An 18,750-nucleotide genomic window follows, 5' to 3' on the forward strand; every position below is an offset into this window, starting at 1 on the left:
GATGAGAACAGTGATGCAGGCCAACTGGCTGAACATTGCAGTTTTGAATTTCAGATGTCTTGAAACCTCATAGAAATACAGCTTCAAGCTTGTAAGTGCTTACCTATTGAGGTTGAAGTTCTGTTAACTAAACAACAGCTCTGGAAGTGTATGTTATAATATTTAGAGAATAATTGCATTTGAGCATCAGGTGCTCACCTAACAGGAGTTCTTTCTATTTTTCTTTAGTTAGTAAGTGCTTCCATGTTAGGTGAGCAATTGTTGCAATATCTCCACTACAGAAAACCATCTCTCTATACTTTCAAAATCTTCACCAAGCAAGCTCAGAAAAGAGCGGGAAAAATGTGGGAGGAGCTACTTAATGGTTTGGTGCCTTCAGGGCCTTTCAAGGGATAAAAAGGTGGGCACTTCTTCCACAGTGCCCATAGCAGGAACGGCCTCGGATGAGAACAGTGATGCAGGCCAACTGGCTGAACATTGCAGTTTTGAATTTCAGATGTCTTGAAACCTCATAGAAATACAGCTTCAAGCTTGTAAGTGCTTACCTATTGAGGTTGAAGTTCTGTTAACTAAACAACAGCTCTGGAAGTGTATGTTATAATATTTAGAGAATAATTGCATTTGAGCATCGGGTGCTCACCTAACAGGAGTTCTTTCTATTTTTCTTTAGTTAGTAAGTGCTTCCATGTTAGGTGAGCAATTGTTGCAATATCTCCACTACAGAAAACCATCTCTCTATACTTTCAAAATCTTCACCAAGCAAGCTCAGAAAAGAGCGGGAAAAATGTGGGAGGAGCTACTTAATGGTTTGGTGCCTTCAGGGCCTTTCAAGGGATAAAAGGGCGAGCACTTCTTCCACAGTGCCCATAACAGTAACAGCCTCAGACAAGAACAGGGATGCAGACCCATTGGCTGAACATTGCAGTTTTGAATTTCAGATGTCTTGAAACCTCATAGAAATACAGCTTCATGGTTATAAGTGCTTACCTTTTGAGGTTGAAGTTCTGTGAACTAAACAGCAACTTTGGAAGTGTATGTTATAATATTTAGGATGGATTGCATTTGAACATCAGGTGCTCACCTAACAGGAGTTCTTTCTATTTTTCTTTAGTTAGTAAGTGCTTCCATGTTAGGTGAGCAATTGTTGCAATATCCCCACTACAGAAAACCATCTCTCTATACTTTCAAAATCTTCACCAAGCAAGCTCAGAAAAGAGCGGGAAAAATGTGGGAGGAGCTACTTAATGGTTTGGTGCCTTGAGGGCCTTTCAAGGGATAAAAAGGTGGGCACTTCTTCCACAGGGCCCATAGCAGGAACGGCCTCGGATGAGAACAGTGATGCAGGCCAACTGGCTGAACATTGCAGTTTTGAATTTCAGATGTCTTGAAACCTCATAGAAATACAGCTTCAAGCTTGTAAGTGCTTACCTATTGAGGTTGAAGTTCTGTTAACTAAACAACAGCTCTGGAAGTGTATGTTATAATATTTAGAGAATAATTGCATTTGCGCATCAGGTGCTCACCTAACAGGAGTTCTTTCTATTTTTCTTTAGTTAGTAAGTGCTTCCATGTTAGGTGAGCAATTGTTGCAATATCTCTACTACAGAAAACCATCTCTCTATACTTTCAAAATCTTCACCAAGCAAGCTCAGAAAAGAGCGGGACAAATGTGGGAGGAGCTACTTAATGGTTTGGTGCCTTGAGGGCCTTTCAAGGGATAAAAAGGCGGGCACTTCTTCCACAGTGCCCATAACAGTAACAGCCTCAGACAAGAACAGGGATGCAGACCCATTGGCTGAACATTGCAGTTTTGAATTTCAGATGTCTTGAAACCTCATAGAAATACAGCTTCATGGTTATAAGTGCTTACCTTTTGAGGTTGAAGTTCTGTGAACTAAACAGCAACTTTGGAAGTGTATGTTATAATATTTAGGATGGATTGCATTTGAACATCAGGTGCTCACCTAACAGGAGTTCTTTCTATTTTTCTTTAGTTAGTAAGTGCTTCCATGTTAGGTGAGCAATTGTTGCAATATCTCTACTACAGAAAACCATCTCTCTATACTTTCAAAATCTTCACCAAGCAAGCTCAGAAAAGAGCGGGACAAATGTGGGAGGAGCTACTTAATGGTTTGGTGCCTTGAGGGCCTTTCAAGGGATAAAAAGGTGGGCCCTTCTCCACAGTGCCCATAGCAGGAACGGCCTCGGATGAGAACAGTGATGCAGGCCAACTGGCTGAACATTGCAGTTTTGAATTTCAGATGTCTTGAAACCTCATAGAAATACAGCTTCAAGCTTGTAAGTGCTTACCTATTGAGGTTGAAGTTCTGTTAACTAAACAACAGCTCTGGAAGTGTATGTTATAATATTTAGAGAATAATTGCATTTGAGCATCAGGTGCTCACCTAACAGGAGTTCTTTCTATTTTTCTTTAGTTAGTAAGTGCTTCCATGTTAGGTGAGCAATTGTTGCAATATCTCTACTACAGAAAACCATCTCTCTATACTTTCAAAATCTTCACCAAGCAAGCTCAGAAAAGAGCGGGACAAATGTGGGAGGAGCTACTTAATGGTTTGGTGCCTTGAGGGCCTTTCAATGGATAAAAAGGTGGGCACTTCTTCCACAGTGCCCATAGCAGGAACGGCCTCGGATGAGAACAGTGATGCAGGCCAACTGGCTGAACATTGCAGTTTTGAATTTCAGATGTCTTGAAACCTCATAGAAATACAGCTTCAAGCTTGTAAGTGCTTACCTATTGAGGTTGAAGTTCTGTTAACTAAACAACAGCTCTGGAAGTGTATGTTATAATATTTAGAGAATAATTGCATTTGAGCATAAGGTGCTCACCTAACAGGAGTTCTTTCTATTTTTCTTTAGTTAGTAAGTGCTTCCATGTTAGGTGAGCAATTGTTGCAATATCTCCACTACAGAAAACCATCTCTCTATACTTTCAAAATCTTCACCAAGCAAGCTCAGAAAAGAGCGGGAAAAATGTGGGAGGAGCTACTTAATGGTTTGGTGCCTTCAGGGCCTTTCAAGGGATAAAAAGGTGGGCACTTCTTCCACAGTGCCCATAGCAGGAACAGCCTCGGATGAGAACAGTGATGCAGGCCAACTGGCTGAACATTGCAGTTTTGAATTTCAGATGTCTTGAAACCTCATAGAAATACAGCTTCAAGCTTGTAAGTGCTTACCTATTGAGGTTGAAGTTCTGTTAACTAAACAACAGCTCTGGAAGTGTATGTTATAATATTTAGAGAATAATTGCATTTGAGCATCAGGTGCTCACCTAACAGGAGTTCTTTCTATTTTTCTTTAGTTAGTAAGTGCTTCCATGTTAGGTGAGCAATTGTTGCAATATCTCCACTACAGAAAACCATCTCTCTATACTTTCAAAATCTTCACCAAGCAAGCTCAGAAAAGAGCGGGAAAAATGTGGGAGGAGCTACTTAATGGTTTGGTGCCTTCAAGGCCTTTCAAGGGATAAAAAGGCGAGCACTTCTTCCACAGTGCCCATAACAGTAACAGCCTCAGACAAGAACAGGGATGCAGACCCATTGGCTGAACATTGCAGTTTTGAATTTCAGATGTCTTGAAACCTCATAGAAATACAGCTTCATGGTTATAAGTGCTTACCTTTTGAGGTTGAAGTTCTGTGAACTAAACAGCAACTTTGGAAGTGTATGTTATAATATTTAGGATGGATTGCATTTGAACATCAGGTGCTCACCTAACAGGAGTTCTTTCTATTTTTCTTTAGTTAGTAAGTGCTTCCATGTTGGGTGAGCAATTGTTGCAATATCCCCACTACAGAAAACCATCTCTCTATACTTTCAAAATCTTCACCAAGCAAGCTCAGAAAAGAGCGGGAAAAATGTGGGAGGAGCTACTTAATGGTTTGGTGCCTTGAGGGCCTTTCAAGGGATAAAAAGGTGGGCACTTCTTCCACAGTGCCCATAGCAGGAACGGCCTCAGATGAGAACAGTGATGCAGGCCAACTGGCTGAACATTGCAGTTTTGAATCTCAGATGTCTTGAAACCTCATAGAAATACAGCTTCAAGCTTGTAAGTGCTTACCTATTGAGGTTGAAGTTCTGTTAACTAAACAACAGCTCTGGAAGTGTATGTTATAATATTTAGAGAATAATTGCATTTGAGCATCAGGTGCTCACCTAACAGGAGTTCTTTCTATTTTTCTTTAGTTAGTAAGTGCTTCCATGTTAGGTGAGTAATTGTTGCAATATCTCCACTACAGAAAACCATCTCTCTATACTTTCAAAATCTTCACCAAGCAAGCTCAGAAAAGAGCGGGAAAAATGTGGGAGGAGCTACTTAATGGTTTGGTGCCTTCAGGGCCTTTCAAGGGATAAAAAGGCGAGCACTTCTTCCACAGTGCCCATAACAGTAACAGCCTCAGACAAGAACAGGGATGCAGACCCATTGGCTGAACATTGCAGTTTTGAATTTCAGATGTCTTGAAACCTCATAGAAATACAGCTTCATGGTTATAAGTGCTTACCTTTTGAGGTTGAAGTTCTGTGAACTAAACAGCAACTTTGGAAGTGTATGTTATAATATTTAGGATGGATTGCATTTGAACATCAGGTGCTCACCTAACAGGAGTTCTTTCTATTTTTCTTTAGTTAGTAAGTGCTTCCATGTTAGGTGAGCAATTGTTGCAATATCTCTACTACAGAAAACCATCTCTCTATACTTTCAAAATCTTCACCAAGCAAGCTCAGAAAAGAGCGGGACAAATGTGGGAGGAGCTACTTAATGGTTTGGTGCCTTGAGGGCCTTTCAAGGGATAAAAAGGTGGGCACTTCTTCCACAGTGCCCATAGCAGGAACGGCCTCGGATGAGAACAGTGATGCAGGCCAACTGGCTGAACATTGCAGTTTTGAATTTCAGATGTCTTGAAACCTCATAGAAATACAGCTTCAAGCTTGTAAGTGCTTACCTATTGAGGTTGAAGTTCTGTTAACTAAACAACAGCTCTGGAAGTGTATGTTATAATATTTAGAGAATAATTGCATTTGAGCATCAGGTGCTCACCTAACAGGAGTTCTTTCTATTTTTCTTTAGTTAGTAAGTGCTTCCATGTTAGGTGAGCAATTGTTGCAATATCTCCACTACAGAAAACCATCTCTCTATACTTTCAAAATCTTCACCAAGCAAGCTCAGAAAAGAGCGGGAAAAATGTGGGAGGAGCTACTTAATGGTTTGGTGCCTTCAGGGCCTTTCAAGGGATAAAAAGGTGGGCACTTCTTCCACAGTGCCCATAGCAGGAACGGCCTCGGATGAGAACAGTGATGCAGGCCAACTGGCTGAACATTGCAGTTTTGAATTTCAGATGTCTTGAAACCTCATAGAAATACAGCTTCAAGCTTGTAAGTGCTTACCTATTGAGGTTGAAGTTCTGTTAACTAAACAACAGCTCTGGAAGTGTATGTTATAATATTTAGAGAATAATTGCATTTGAGCATCGGGTGCTCACCTAACAGGAGTTCTTTCTATTTTTCTTTAGTTAGTAAGTGCTTCCATGTTAGGTGAGCAATTGTTGCAATATCTCCACTACAGAAAACCATCTCTCTATACTTTCAAAATCTTCACCAAGCAAGCTCAGAAAAGAGCGGGAAAAATGTGGGAGGAGCTACTTAATGGTTTGGTGCCTTCAGGGCCTTTCAAGGGATAAAAAGGCGAGCACTTCTTCCACAGTGCCCATAACAGTAACAGCCTCAGACAAGAACAGGGATGCAGACCCATTGGCTGAACATTGCAGTTTTGAATTTCAGATGTCTTGAAACCTCATAGAAATACAGCTTCATGGTTATAAGTGCTTACCTTTTGAGGTTGAAGTTCTGTGAACTAAACAGCAACTTTGGAAGTGTATGTTATAATATTTAGGATGGATTGCATTTGAACATCAGGTGCTCACCTAACAGGAGTTCTTTCTATTTTTCTTTAGTTAGTAAGTGCTTCCATGTTAGGTGAGCAATTGTTGCAATATCCCCACTACAGAAAACCATCTCTCTATACTTTCAAAATCTTCACCAAGCAAGCTCAGAAAAGAGCGGGAAAAATGTGGGAGGAGCTACTTAATGGTTTGGTGCCTTGAGGGCCTTTCAAGGGATAAAAAGGTGGGCACTTCTTCCACAGTGCCCATAGCAGGAACGGCCTCGGATGAGAACAGTGATGCAGGCCAACTGGCTGAACATTGCAGTTTTGAATTTCAGATGTCTTGAAACCTCATAGAAATACAGCTTCAAGCTTGTAAGTGCTTACCTATTGAGGTTGAAGTTCTGTTAACTAAACAACAGCTCTGGAAGTGTATGTTATAATATTTAGAGAATAATTGCATTTGAGCATCAGGTGCTCACCTAACAGGAGTTCTTTCTATTTTTCTTTAGTTAGTAAGTGCTTCCATGATAGGTGAGCAATTGTTGCAATATCTCCACTACAGAAAACCATCTCTCTATACTTTCAAAATCTTCACCAAGCAAGCTCAGAAAAGAGCGGGAAAAATGTGGGAGGAGCTACTTAATGGTTTGGTGCCTTCAGGGCCTTTCAAGGGATAAAAAGGTGGGCACTTCTTCCACAGTGCCCATAGCAGGAACGGCCTCGGATGAGAACAGTGATGCAGGCCAACTGGCTGAACATTGCAGTTTTGAATTTCAGATGTCTTGAAACCTCATAGAAATACAGCTTCAAGCTTGTAAGTGCTTACCTATTGAGGTTGAAGTTCTGTTAACTAAACAACAGCTCTGGAAGTGTATGTTATAATATTTAGAGAATAATTGCATTTGAGCATCGGGTGCTCACCTAACAGGAGTTCTTTCTATTTTTCTTTAGTTAGTAAGTGCTTCCATGTTAGGTGAGCAATTGTTGCAATATCTCCACTACAGAAAACCATCTCTCTATACTTTCAAAATCTTCACCAAGCAAGCTCAGAAAAGAGCGGGAAAAATGTGGGAGGAGCTACTTAATGGTTTGGTGCCTTCAGGGCCTTTCAAGGGATAAAAAGGCGAGCACTTCTTCCACAGTGCCCATAACAGTAACAGCCTCAGACAAGAACAGGGATGCAGACCCATTGGCTGAACATTGCAGTTTTGAATTTCAGATGTCTTGAAACCTCATAGAAATACAGCTTCATGGTTATAAGTGCTTACCTTTTGAGGTTGAAGTTCTGTGAACTAAACAGCAACTTTGGAAGTGTATGTTATAATATTTAGGATGGATTGCATTTGAACATCAGGTGCTCACCTAACAGGAGTTCTTTCTATTTTTCTTTAGTTAGTAAGTGCTTCCATGTTAGGTGAGCAATTGTTGCAATATCCCCACTACAGAAAACCATCTCTCTATACTTTCAAAATCTTCACCAAGCAAGCTCAGAAAAGAGCGGGAAAAATGTGGGAGGAGCTACTTAATGGTTTGGTGCCTTGAGGGCCTTTCAAGGGATAAAAAGGTGGGCACTTCTTCCACAGTGCCCATAGCAGGAACGGCCTCGGATGAGAACAGTGATGCAGGCCAACTGGCTGAACATTGCAGTTTTGAATTTCAGATGTCTTGAAACCTCATAGAAATACAGCTTCAAGCTTGTAAGTGCTTACCTATTGAGGTTGAAGTTCTGTTAACTAAACAACAGCTCTGGAAGTGTATGTTATAATATTTAGAGAATAATTGCATTTGCGCATCAGGTGCTCACCTAACAGGAGTTCTTTCTATTTTTCTTTAGTTAGTAAGTGCTTCCATGTTAGGTGAGCAATTGTTTCAATATCTCCACTGCAGAAAACCATCCCTCTATACTTTCAAAATCTTCACCAAGCAAGCTCAGAAAAGAGCCGGAAAAATGTGGGAGGAGCTACTTAATGGTTTGGTGCCTTCAGGGCCTTTCAAGGGATAAAAAGGCGAGCACTTATTCCACAGTGCCCATACCAGAAACAGCCTCTGACAAGAACAGGGATGCAGACCCTTTGGCTGAACATTGCAGTTTTGAATTTCAGATGCCTTGAAATCTCATAGAAATACAGCTTCAAGCTTGTAAGTGCTTACCTTTTGAGTTTGAAGTTCTGTGAAATAAACAACAACTCTGGAAGTACATGGTATAATATTTAGGGATGGATTGCATTTGAGCATCAGGTGTTCACCTGACAGGAGTTCTTTCTATTTGTCTTTAGTTAGTAAGTGCTTCCATGTTAGGTGAGCAATTGTTGCAATATCCCCACTACAGAAAACCATCTCTCTATACTTTCAAAATCTTCACCAAGCAAGCTCAGAAAAGAGCGGGAAAAATGTGGGAGGAGCTACTTAATGGTTTGGTGCCTTGAGGGCCTTTCAAGGGATACAAAGGTGGGCCCTTCTCCACAGTGCCCATAGCAGGAACGGCCTCGGATGAGAACAGTGATGCAGGCCAACTGGCTGAACATTGCAGTTTTGAATTTCAGATGTCTTGAAACCTCATAGAAATACAGCTTCAAGCTTGTAAGTGCTTACCTATTGAGGTTGAAGTTCTGTTAACTAAACAACAGCTCTGGAAGTGTATGTTATAATATTTAGAGAATAATTGTATTTGAGCATCAGGTGCTCACCTAACAGGAGTTCTTTCTATTTTTCTTTAGTTAGTAAGTGCTTCCATGTTAGGTGAGCAATTGTTGCAATATCTCTACTACAGAAAACCATCTCTCTATACTTTCAAAATCTTCACCAAGCAAGCTCAGAAAAGAGCGGGACAAATGTGGGAGGAGCTACTTAATGGTTTGGTGCCTTGAGGGCCTTTCAATGGATAAAAAGGTGGGCACTTCTTCCACAGTGCCCATAGCAGGAACGGCCTCGGATGAGAACAGTGATGCAGGCCAACTGGCTGAACATTGCAGTTTTGAATTTCAGATGTCTTGAAACCTCATAGAAATACAGCTTCAAGCTTGTAAGTGCTTACCTATTGAGGTTGAAGTTCTGTTAACTAAACAACAGCTCTGGAAGTGTATGTTATAATATTTAGAGAATAATTGCATTTGAGCATAAGGTGCTCACCTAACAGGAGTTCTTTCTATTTTTCTTTAGTTAGTAAGTGCTTCCATGTTAGGTGAGCAATTGTTGCAATATCTCCACTACAGAAAACCATCTCTCTATACTTTCAAAATCTTCACCAAGCAAGCTCAGAAAAGAGCGGGAAAAATGTGGGAGGAGCTACTTAATGGTTTGGTGCCTTCAGGGCCTTTCAAGGGATAAAAAGGTGGGCACTTCTTCCACAGTGCCCATAGCAGGAACAGCCTCGGATGAGAACAGTGATGCAGGCCAACTGGCTGAACATTGCAGTTTTGAATTTCAGATGTCTTGAAACCTCATAGAAATACAGCTTCATGGTTATAAGTGCTTACCTTTTGAGGTTGAAGTTCTGTGAACTAAACAGCAACTTTGGAAGTGTATGTTATAATATTTAGGATGGATTGCATTTGAACATCAGGTGCTCACCTAACAGGAGTTCTTTCTATTTTTCTTTAGTTAGTAAGTGCTTCCATGTTGGGTGAGCAATTGTTGCAATATCCCCACTACAGAAAACCATCTCTCTATACTTTCAAAATCTTCACCAAGCAAGCTCAGAAAAGAGCGGGAAAAATGTGGGAGGAGCTACTTAATGGTTTGGTGCCTTGAGGGCCTTTCAAGGGATAAAAAGGTGGGCACTTCTTCCACAGTGCCCATAGCAGGAACGGCCTCAGATGAGAACAGTGATGCAGGCCAACTGGCTGAACATTGCAGTTTTGAATCTCAGATGTCTTGAAACCTCATAGAAATACAGCTTCAAGCTTGTAAGTGCTTACCTATTGAGGTTGAAGTTCTGTTAACTAAACAACAGCTCTGGAAGTGTATGTTATAATATTTAGAGAATAATTGCATTTGAGCATCAGGTGCTCACCTAACAGGAGTTCTTTCTATTTTTCTTTAGTTAGTAAGTGCTTCCATGTTAGGTGAGTAATTGTTGCAATATCTCCACTACAGAAAACCATCTCTCTATACTTTCAAAATCTTCACCAAGCAAGCTCAGAAAAGAGCGGGAAAAATGTGGGAGGAGCTACTTAATGGTTTGGTGCCTTCAGGGCCTTTCAAGGGATAAAAAGGCGAGCACTTCTTCCACAGTGCCCATAACAGTAACAGCCTCAGACAAGAACAGGGATGCAGACCCATTGGCTGAACATTGCAGTTTTGAATTTCAGATGTCTTGAAACCTCATAGAAATACAGCTTCATGGTTATAAGTGCTTACCTTTTGAGGTTGAAGTTCTGTGAACTAAACAGCAACTTTGGAAGTGTATGTTATAATATTTAGGATGGATTGCATTTGAACATCAGGTGCTCACCTAACAGGAGTTCTTTCTATTTTTCTTTAGTTAGTAAGTGCTTCCATGTTAGGTGAGCAATTGTTGCAATATCTCTACTACAGAAAACCATCTCTCTATACTTTCAAAATCTTCACCAAGCAAGCTCAGAAAAGAGCGGGACAAATGTGGGAGGAGCTACTTAATGGTTTGGTGCCTTGAGGGCCTTTCAAGGGATAAAAAGGTGGGCACTTCTTCCACAGTGCCCATAGCAGGAACGGCCTCGGATGAGAACAGTGATGCAGGCCAACTGGCTGAACATTGCAGTTTTGAATTTCAGATGTCTTGAAACCTCATAGAAATACAGCTTCAAGCTTGTAAGTGCTTACCTATTGAGGTTGAAGTTCTGTTAACTAAACAACAGCTCTGGAAGTGTATGTTATAATATTTAGAGAATAATTGCATTTGAGCATCAGGTGCTCACCTAACAGGAGTTCTTTCTATTTTTCTTTAGTTAGTAAGTGCTTCCATGTTAGGTGAGCAATTGTTGCAATATCTCCACTACAGAAAACCATCTCTCTATACTTTCAAAATCTTCACCAAGCAAGCTCAGAAAAGAGCGGGAAAAATGTGGGAGGAGCTACTTAATGGTTTGGTGCCTTCAGGGCCTTTCAAGGGATAAAAAGGCGAGCACTTCTTCCACAGTGCCCATAACAGTAACAGCCTCAGACAAGAACAGGGATGCAGACCCATTGGCTGAACATTGCAGTTTTGAATTTCAGATGTCTTGAAACCTCATAGAAATACAGCTTCATGGTTATAAGTGCTTACCTTTTGAGGTTGAAGTTCTGTGAACTAAACAGCAACTTTGGAAGTGTATGTTATAATATTTAGGATGGATTGCATTTGAACATCAGGTGCTCACCTAACAGGAGTTCTTTCTATTTTTCTTTAGTTAGTAAGTGCTTCCATGTTAGGTGAGCAATTGTTGCAATATCCCCACTACAGAAAACCATCTCTCTATACTTTCAAAATCTTCACCAAGCAAGCTCAGAAAAGAGCGGGAAAAATGTGGGAGGAGCTACTTAATGGTTTGGTGCCTTGAGGGCCTTTCAAGGGATAAAAAGGTGGGCACTTCTTCCACAGTGCCCATAGCAGGAACGGCCTCGGATGAGAACAGTGATGCAGGCCAACTGGCTGAACATTGCAGTTTTGAATTTCAGATGTCTTGAAACCTCATAGAAATACAGCTTCAAGCTTGTAAGTGCTTACCTATTGAGGTTGAAGTTCTGTTAACTAAACAACAGCTCTGGAAGTGTATGTTATAATATTTAGAGAATAATTGCATTTGAGCATCAGGTGCTCACCTAACAGGAGTTCTTTCTATTTTTCTTTAGTTAGTAAGTGCTTCCATGTTAGGTGAGCAATTGTTGCAATATCTCCACTACAGAAAACCATCTCTCTATACTTTCAAAATCTTCACCAAGCAAGCTCAGAAAAGAGCGGGAAAAATGTGGGAGGAGCTACTTAATGGTTTGGTGCCTTCAGGGCCTTTCAAGGGATAAAAAGGCGAGCACTTCTTCCACAGTGCCCATAACAGTAACAGCCTCAGACAAGAACAGGGATGCAGACCCATTGGCTGAACATTGCAGTTTTGAATTTCAGATGTCTTGAAACCTCATAGAAATACAGCTTCATGGTTATAAGTGCTTACCTTTTGAGGTTGAAGTTCTGTGAACTAAACAGCAACTTTGGAAGTGTATGTTATAATATTTAGGATGGATTGCATTTGAACATCAGGTGCTCACCTAACAGGAGTTCTTTCTATTTTTCTTTAGTTAGTAAGTGCTTCCATGTTAGGTGAGCAATTGTTGCAATATCCCCACTACAGAAAACCATCTCTCTATACTTTCAAAATCTTCACCAAGCAAGCTCAGAAAAGAGCGGGAGAAATGTGGGAGGAGCTACTTAATGGTTTGGTGCCTTGAGGGCCTTTCAAGGGATAAAAAGGTGGGCACTTCTTCCACAGTGCCCATAGCAGGAACGGCCTCGGATGAGAACAGTGATGCAGGCCAACTGGCTGAACATTGCAGTTTTGAATTTCAGATGTCTTGAAACCTCATAGAAATACAGCTTCAAGCTTGTAAGTGCTTACCTATTGAGGTTGAAGTTCTGTTAACTAAACAACAGCTCTGGAAGTGTATGTTATAATATTTAGAGAATAATTGCATTTGCGCATCAGGTGCTCACCTAACAGGAGTTCTTTCTATTTTTCTTTAGTTAGTAAGTGCTTCCATGTTAGGTGAGCAATTGTTGCAATATCTCTACTACAGAAAACCATCTCTCTATACTTTCAAAATCTTCACCAAGCAAGCTCAGAAAAGAGCGGGACAAATGTGGGAGGAGCTACTTAATGGTTTGGTGCCTTGAGGGCCTTTCAAGGGATAAAAAGGTGGGCACTTCTTCCACAGTGCCCATAGCAGGAACGGCCTCGGATGAGAACAGTGATGCAGGCCAACTGGCTGAACATTGCAGTTTTGAATTTCAGATGTCTTGAAACCTCATAGAAATACAGCTTCAAGCTTGTAAGTGCTTACCTATTGAGGTTGAAGTTCTGTTAACTAAACAACAGCTCTGGAAGTGTATGTTATAATATTTAGGATGGATTGCATTTGAACATCAGGTGCTCACCTAACAGGAGTTCTTTCTATTTTTCTTTAGTTAGTAAGTGCTTCCATGTTGGGTGAGCAATGGTTGCAATATCCCCACTACAGAAAACCATCTCTCTATACTTTCAAAATCTTCACCAAGCAAGCTCAGAAAAGAGCGGGAAAAATGTGGGAGGAGCTACTTAATGGTTTGGTGCCTTGAGGGCCTTTCAAGGGATAAAAAGGTGGGCACTTCTTCCACAGTGCCCATAGCAGTAACGGCCTCAGATAAGAACAGTGATGCAGGCCAACTGGCTGAACATTGCAGTTTTGAATCTCAGATGTCTTGAAACCTCATAGAAATACAGCTTCAAGCTTGTAAGTGCTTACCTATTGAGGTTGAAGTTCTGTTAACTAAACAACAGCTCTGGAAGTGTATGTTATAATATTTAGAGAATAATTGCATTTGAGCATCAGGTGCTCACCTAACAGGAGTTCTTTCTATTTTTCTTTAGTTAGTAAGTGCTTCCATGTTAGGTGAGCAATTGTTGCAATATCTCCACTACAGAAAACCATCTCTCTATACTTTCAAAATCTTCACCAAGCAAGCTCAGAAAAGAGCGGGAAAAATGTGGGAGGAGCTACTTAATGGTTTGGTGCCTTCAGGGCCTTTCAAGGGATAAAAAGGCGAGCACTTCTTCCACAGTGCCCATAACAGTAACAGCCTCAGACAAGAACAGGGATGCAGACCCATTGGCTGAACATTGCAGTTTTGAATTTCAGATGTCTTGAAACCTCATAGAAATACAGCTTCATGGTTATAAGTGCTTACCTTTTGAGGTTGAAGTTCTGTGAACTAAACAGCAACTTTGGAAGTGTATGTTATAATATTTAGGATGGATTGCATTTGAACATCAGGTGCTCACCTAACAGGAGTTCTTTCTATTTTTCTTTAGTTAGTAAGTGCTTCCATGTTAGGTGAGCAATTGTTGCAATATCTCTACTACAGAAAACCATCTCTCTATACTTTCAAAATCTTCACCAAGCAAGCTCAGAAAAGAGCGGGACAAATGTGGGAGGAGCTACTTAATGGTTTGGTGCCTTGAGGGCCTTTCAAGGGATAAAAAGGTGGGCACTTCTTCCACAGTGCCCATAGCAGGAACGGCCTCGGATGAGAACAGTGATGCAGGCCAACTGGCTGAACATTGCAGTTTTGAATTTCAGATGTCTTGAAACCTCATAGAAATACAGCTTCAAGCTTGTAAGTGCTTACCTATTGAGGTTGAAGTTCTGTTAACTAAACAACAGCTCTGGAAGTGTATGTTATAATATTTAGAGAATAATTGCATTTGAGCATCAGGTGCTCACCTAACAGGAGTTCTTTCTATTTTTCTTTAGTTAGTAAGTGCTTCCATGTTAGGTGAGCAATTGTTGCAATATCTCCACTACAGAAAACCATCTCTCTATACTTTCAAAATCTTCACCAAGCAAGCTCAGAAAAGAGCGGGAAAAATGTGGGAGGAGCTACTTAATGGTTTGGTGCCTTCAGGGCCTTTCAAGGGATAAAAAGGTGGGCACTTCTTCCACAGTGCCCATAGCAGGAACGGCCTCGGATGAGAACAGTGATGCAGGCCAACTGGCTGAACATTGCAGTTTTGAATTTCAGATGTCTTGAAACCTCATAGAAATACAGCTTCAAGCTTGTAAGTGCTTACCTATTGAGGTTGAAGTTCTGTTAACTAAACAACAGCTCTGGAAGTGTATGTTATAATATTTAGAGAATAATTGCATTTGAGCATCGGGTGCTCACCTAACAGGAGTTCTTTCTATTTTTCTTTAGTTAGTAAGTGCTTCCATGTTAGGTGAGCAATTGTTGCAATATCTCCACTACAGAAAACCATCTCTCTATACTTTCAAAATCTTCACCAAGCAAGCTCAGAAAAGAGCGGGAAAAATGTGGGAGGAGCTACTTAATGGTTTGGTGCCTTCAGGGCCTTTCAAGGGATAAAAAGGCGAGCACTTCTTCCACAGTGCCCATAACAGTAACAGCCTCAGACAAGAACAGGGATGCAGACCCATTGGCTGAACATTGCAGTTTTGAATTTCAGATGTCTTGAAACCTCATAGAAATACAGCTTCATGGTTATAAGTGCTTACCTTTTGAGGTTGAAGTTCTGTGAACTAAACAGCAACTTTGGAAGTGTATGTTATAATATTTAGGATGGATTGCATTTGAACATCAGGTGCTCACCTAACAGGAGTTCTTTCTATTTTTCTTTAGTTAGTAAGTGCTTCCATGTTAGGTGAGCAATTGTTGCAATATCCCCACTACAGAAAACCATCTCTCTATACTTTCAAAATCTTCACCAAGCAAGCTCAGAAAAGAGCGGGAAAAATGTGGGAGGAGCTACTTAATGGTTTGGTGCCTTGAGGGCCTTTCAAGGGATAAAAAGGTGGGCACTTCTTCCACAGTGCCCATAGCAGGAACGGCCTCGGATGAGAACAGTGATGCAGGCCAACTGGCTGAACATTGCAGTTTTGAATTTCAGATGTCTTGAAACCTCATAGAAATACAGCTTCAAGCTTGTAAGTGCTTACCTATTGAGGTTGAAGTTCTGTTAACTAAACAACAGCTCTGGAAGTGTATGTTATAATATTTAGAGAATAATTGCATTTGCGCATCAGGTGCTCACCTAACAGGAGTTCTTTCTATTTTTCTTTAGTTAGTAAGTGCTTCCATGTTAGGTGAGCAATTGTTGCAATATCTCTACTACAGAAAACCATCTCTCTATACTTTCAAAATCTTCACCAAGCAAGCTCAGAAAAGAGCGGGACAAATGTGGGAGGAGCTACTTAATGGTTTGGTGCCTTGAGGGCCTTTCAAGGGATAAAAAGGTGGGCACTTCTTCCACAGTGCCCATAGCAGGAACGGCCTCGGATGAGAACAGTGATGCAGGCCAACTGGCTGAACATTGCAGTTTTGAATTTCAGATGTCTTGAAACCTCATAGAAATACAGCTTCAAGCTTGTAAGTGCTTACCTATTGAGGTTGAAGTTCTGTTAACTAAACAACAGCTCTGGAAGTGTATGTTATAATATTTAGGATGGATTGCATTTGAACATCAGGCGCTCACCTAACAGGAGTTCTTTCTATTTTTCTTTAGTTAGTAAGTGCTTCCATGTTAGGTGAGCAATTGTTGCAATATCTCTACTACAGAAAACCATCTCTCTATACTTTCAAAATCTTCACCAAGCAAGCTCAGAAAAGAGCGGGAAAAATGTGGGAGGAGCTACTTAATGGTTTGGTGCCTTGAGGGCCTTTCAAGGGATAAAAAGGTGGGCACTTCTTCCACAGTGCCCATAGCAGGAACGGCCTCGGATGAGAACAGTGATGCAGGCCAACTGGCTGAACATTGCAGTTTTGAATTTCAGATGTCTTGAAACCTCATAGAAATACAGCTTCAAGCTTGTAAGTGCTTACCTATTGAGGTTGAAGTTCTGTTAACTAAACAACAGCTCTGGAAGTGTATGTTATAATATTTAGAGAATAATTGCATTTGAGCATCAGGTGCTCACCTAACAGGAGTTCTTTCTATTTTTCTTTAGTTAGTAAGTGCTTCCATGATAGGTGAGCAATTGTTGCAATATCTCCACTACAGAAAACCATCTCTCTATACTTTCAAAATCTTCACCAAGCAAGCTCAGAAAAGAGCGGGAAAAATGTGGGAGGAGCTACTTAATGGTTTGGTGCCTTCAGGGCCTTTCAAGGGATAAAAAGGTGGGCACTTCTTCCACAGTGCCCATAGCAGGAACGGCCTCGGATGAGAACAGTGATGCAGGCCAACTGGCTGAACATTGCAGTTTTGAATTTCAGATGTCTTGAAACCTCATAGAAATACAGCTTCAAGCTTGTAAGTGCTTACCTATTGAGGTTGAAGTTCTGTTAACTAAACAACAGCTCTGGAAGTGTATGTTATAATATTTAGAGAATAATTGCATTTGAGCATCGGGTGCTCACCTAACAGGAGTTCTTTCTATTTTTCTTTAGTTAGTAAGTGCTTCCATGTTAGGTGAGCAATTGTTGCAATATCTCCACTACAGAAAACCATCTCTCTATACTTTCAAAATCTTCACCAAGCAAGCTCAGAAAAGAGCGGGAAAAATGTGGGAGGAGCTACTTAATGGTTTGGTGCCTTCAGGGCCTTTCAAGGGATAAAAAGGCGAGCACTTCTTCCACAGTGCCCATAACAGTAACAGCCTCAGACAAGAACAGGGATGCAGACCCATTGGCTGAACATTGCAGTTTTGAATTTCAGATGTCTTGAAACCTCATAGAAATACAGCTTCATGGTTATAAGTGCTTACCTTTTGAGGTTGAAGTTCTGTGAACTAAACAGCAACTTTGGAAGTGTATGTTATAATATTTAGGATGGATTGCATTTGAACATCAGGTGCTCACCTAACAGGAGTTCTTTCTATTTTTCTTTAGTTAGTAAGTGCTTCCATGTTAGGTGAGCAATTGTTGCAATATCCCCACTACAGAAAACCATCTCTCTATACTTTCAAAATCTTCACCAAGCAAGCTCAGAAAAGAGCGGGAAAAATGTGGGAGGAGCTACTTAATGGTTTGGTGCCTTGAGGGCCTTTCAAGGGATAAAAAGGTGGGCACTTCTTCCACAGTGCCCATAGCAGGAACGGCCTCGGATGAGAACAGTGATGCAGGCCAACTGGCTGAACATTGCAGTTTTGAATTTCAGATGTCTTGAAACCTCATAGAAATACAGCTTCAAGCTTGTAAGTGCTTACCTATTGAGGTTGAAGTTCTGTTAACTAAACAACAGCTCTGGAAGTGTATGTTATAATATTTAGAGAATAATTGCATTTGCGCATCAGGTGCTCACCTAACAGGAGTTCTTTCTATTTTTCTTTAGTTAGTAAGTGCTTCCATGTTAGGTGAGCAATTGTTTCAATATCTCCACTGCAGAAAACCATCCCTCTATACTTTCAAAATCTTCACCAAGCAAGCTCAGAAAAGAGCCGGAAAAATGTGGGAGGAGCTACTTAATGGTTTGGTGCCTTCAGGGCCTTTCAAGGGATAAAAAGGCGAGCACTTATTCCACAGTGCCCATACCAGAAACAGCCTCTGACAAGAACAGGGATGCAGACCCTTTGGCTGAACATTGCAGTTTTGAATTTCAGATGCCTTGAAATCTCATAGAAATACAGCTTCAAGCTTGTAAGTGCTTACCTTTTGAGTTTGAAGTTCTGTGAAATAAACAACAACTCTGGAAGTACATGGTATAATATTTAGGGATGGATTGCATTTGAGCATCAGGTGTTCACCTGACAGGAGTTCTTTCTATTTGTCTTTAGTTAGTAAGTGCTTCCATGTTAGGTGAGCAATTGTTGCAATATCCCCACTACAGAAAACCATCTCTCTATACTTTCAAAATCTTCACCAAGCAAGCTCAGAAAAGAGCGGGAAAAATGTGGGAGGAGCTACTTAATGGTTTGGTGCCTTGAGGGCCTTTCAAGGGATACAAAGGTGGGCCCTTCTCCACAGTGCCCATAGCAGGAACGGCCTCGGATGAGAACAGTGATGCAGGCCAACTGGCTGAACATTGCAGTTTTGAATTTCAGATGTCTTGAAACCTCATAGAAATACAGCTTCAAGCTTGTAAGTGCTTACCTATTGAGGTTGAAGTTCTGTTAACTAAACAACAGCTCTGGAAGTGTATGTTATAATATTTAGAGAATAATTGTATTTGAGCATCAGGTGCTCACCTAACA

The sequence above is a fragment of the Ambystoma mexicanum genome, chromosome 7q, assembly GCF_040938575.1.
Source record: "Ambystoma mexicanum isolate Mex_15411 chromosome 7q, UKY_AmexF1_1, whole genome shotgun sequence".
Taxonomy (NCBI): domain Eukaryota; kingdom Metazoa; phylum Chordata; class Amphibia; order Caudata; family Ambystomatidae; genus Ambystoma; species Ambystoma mexicanum.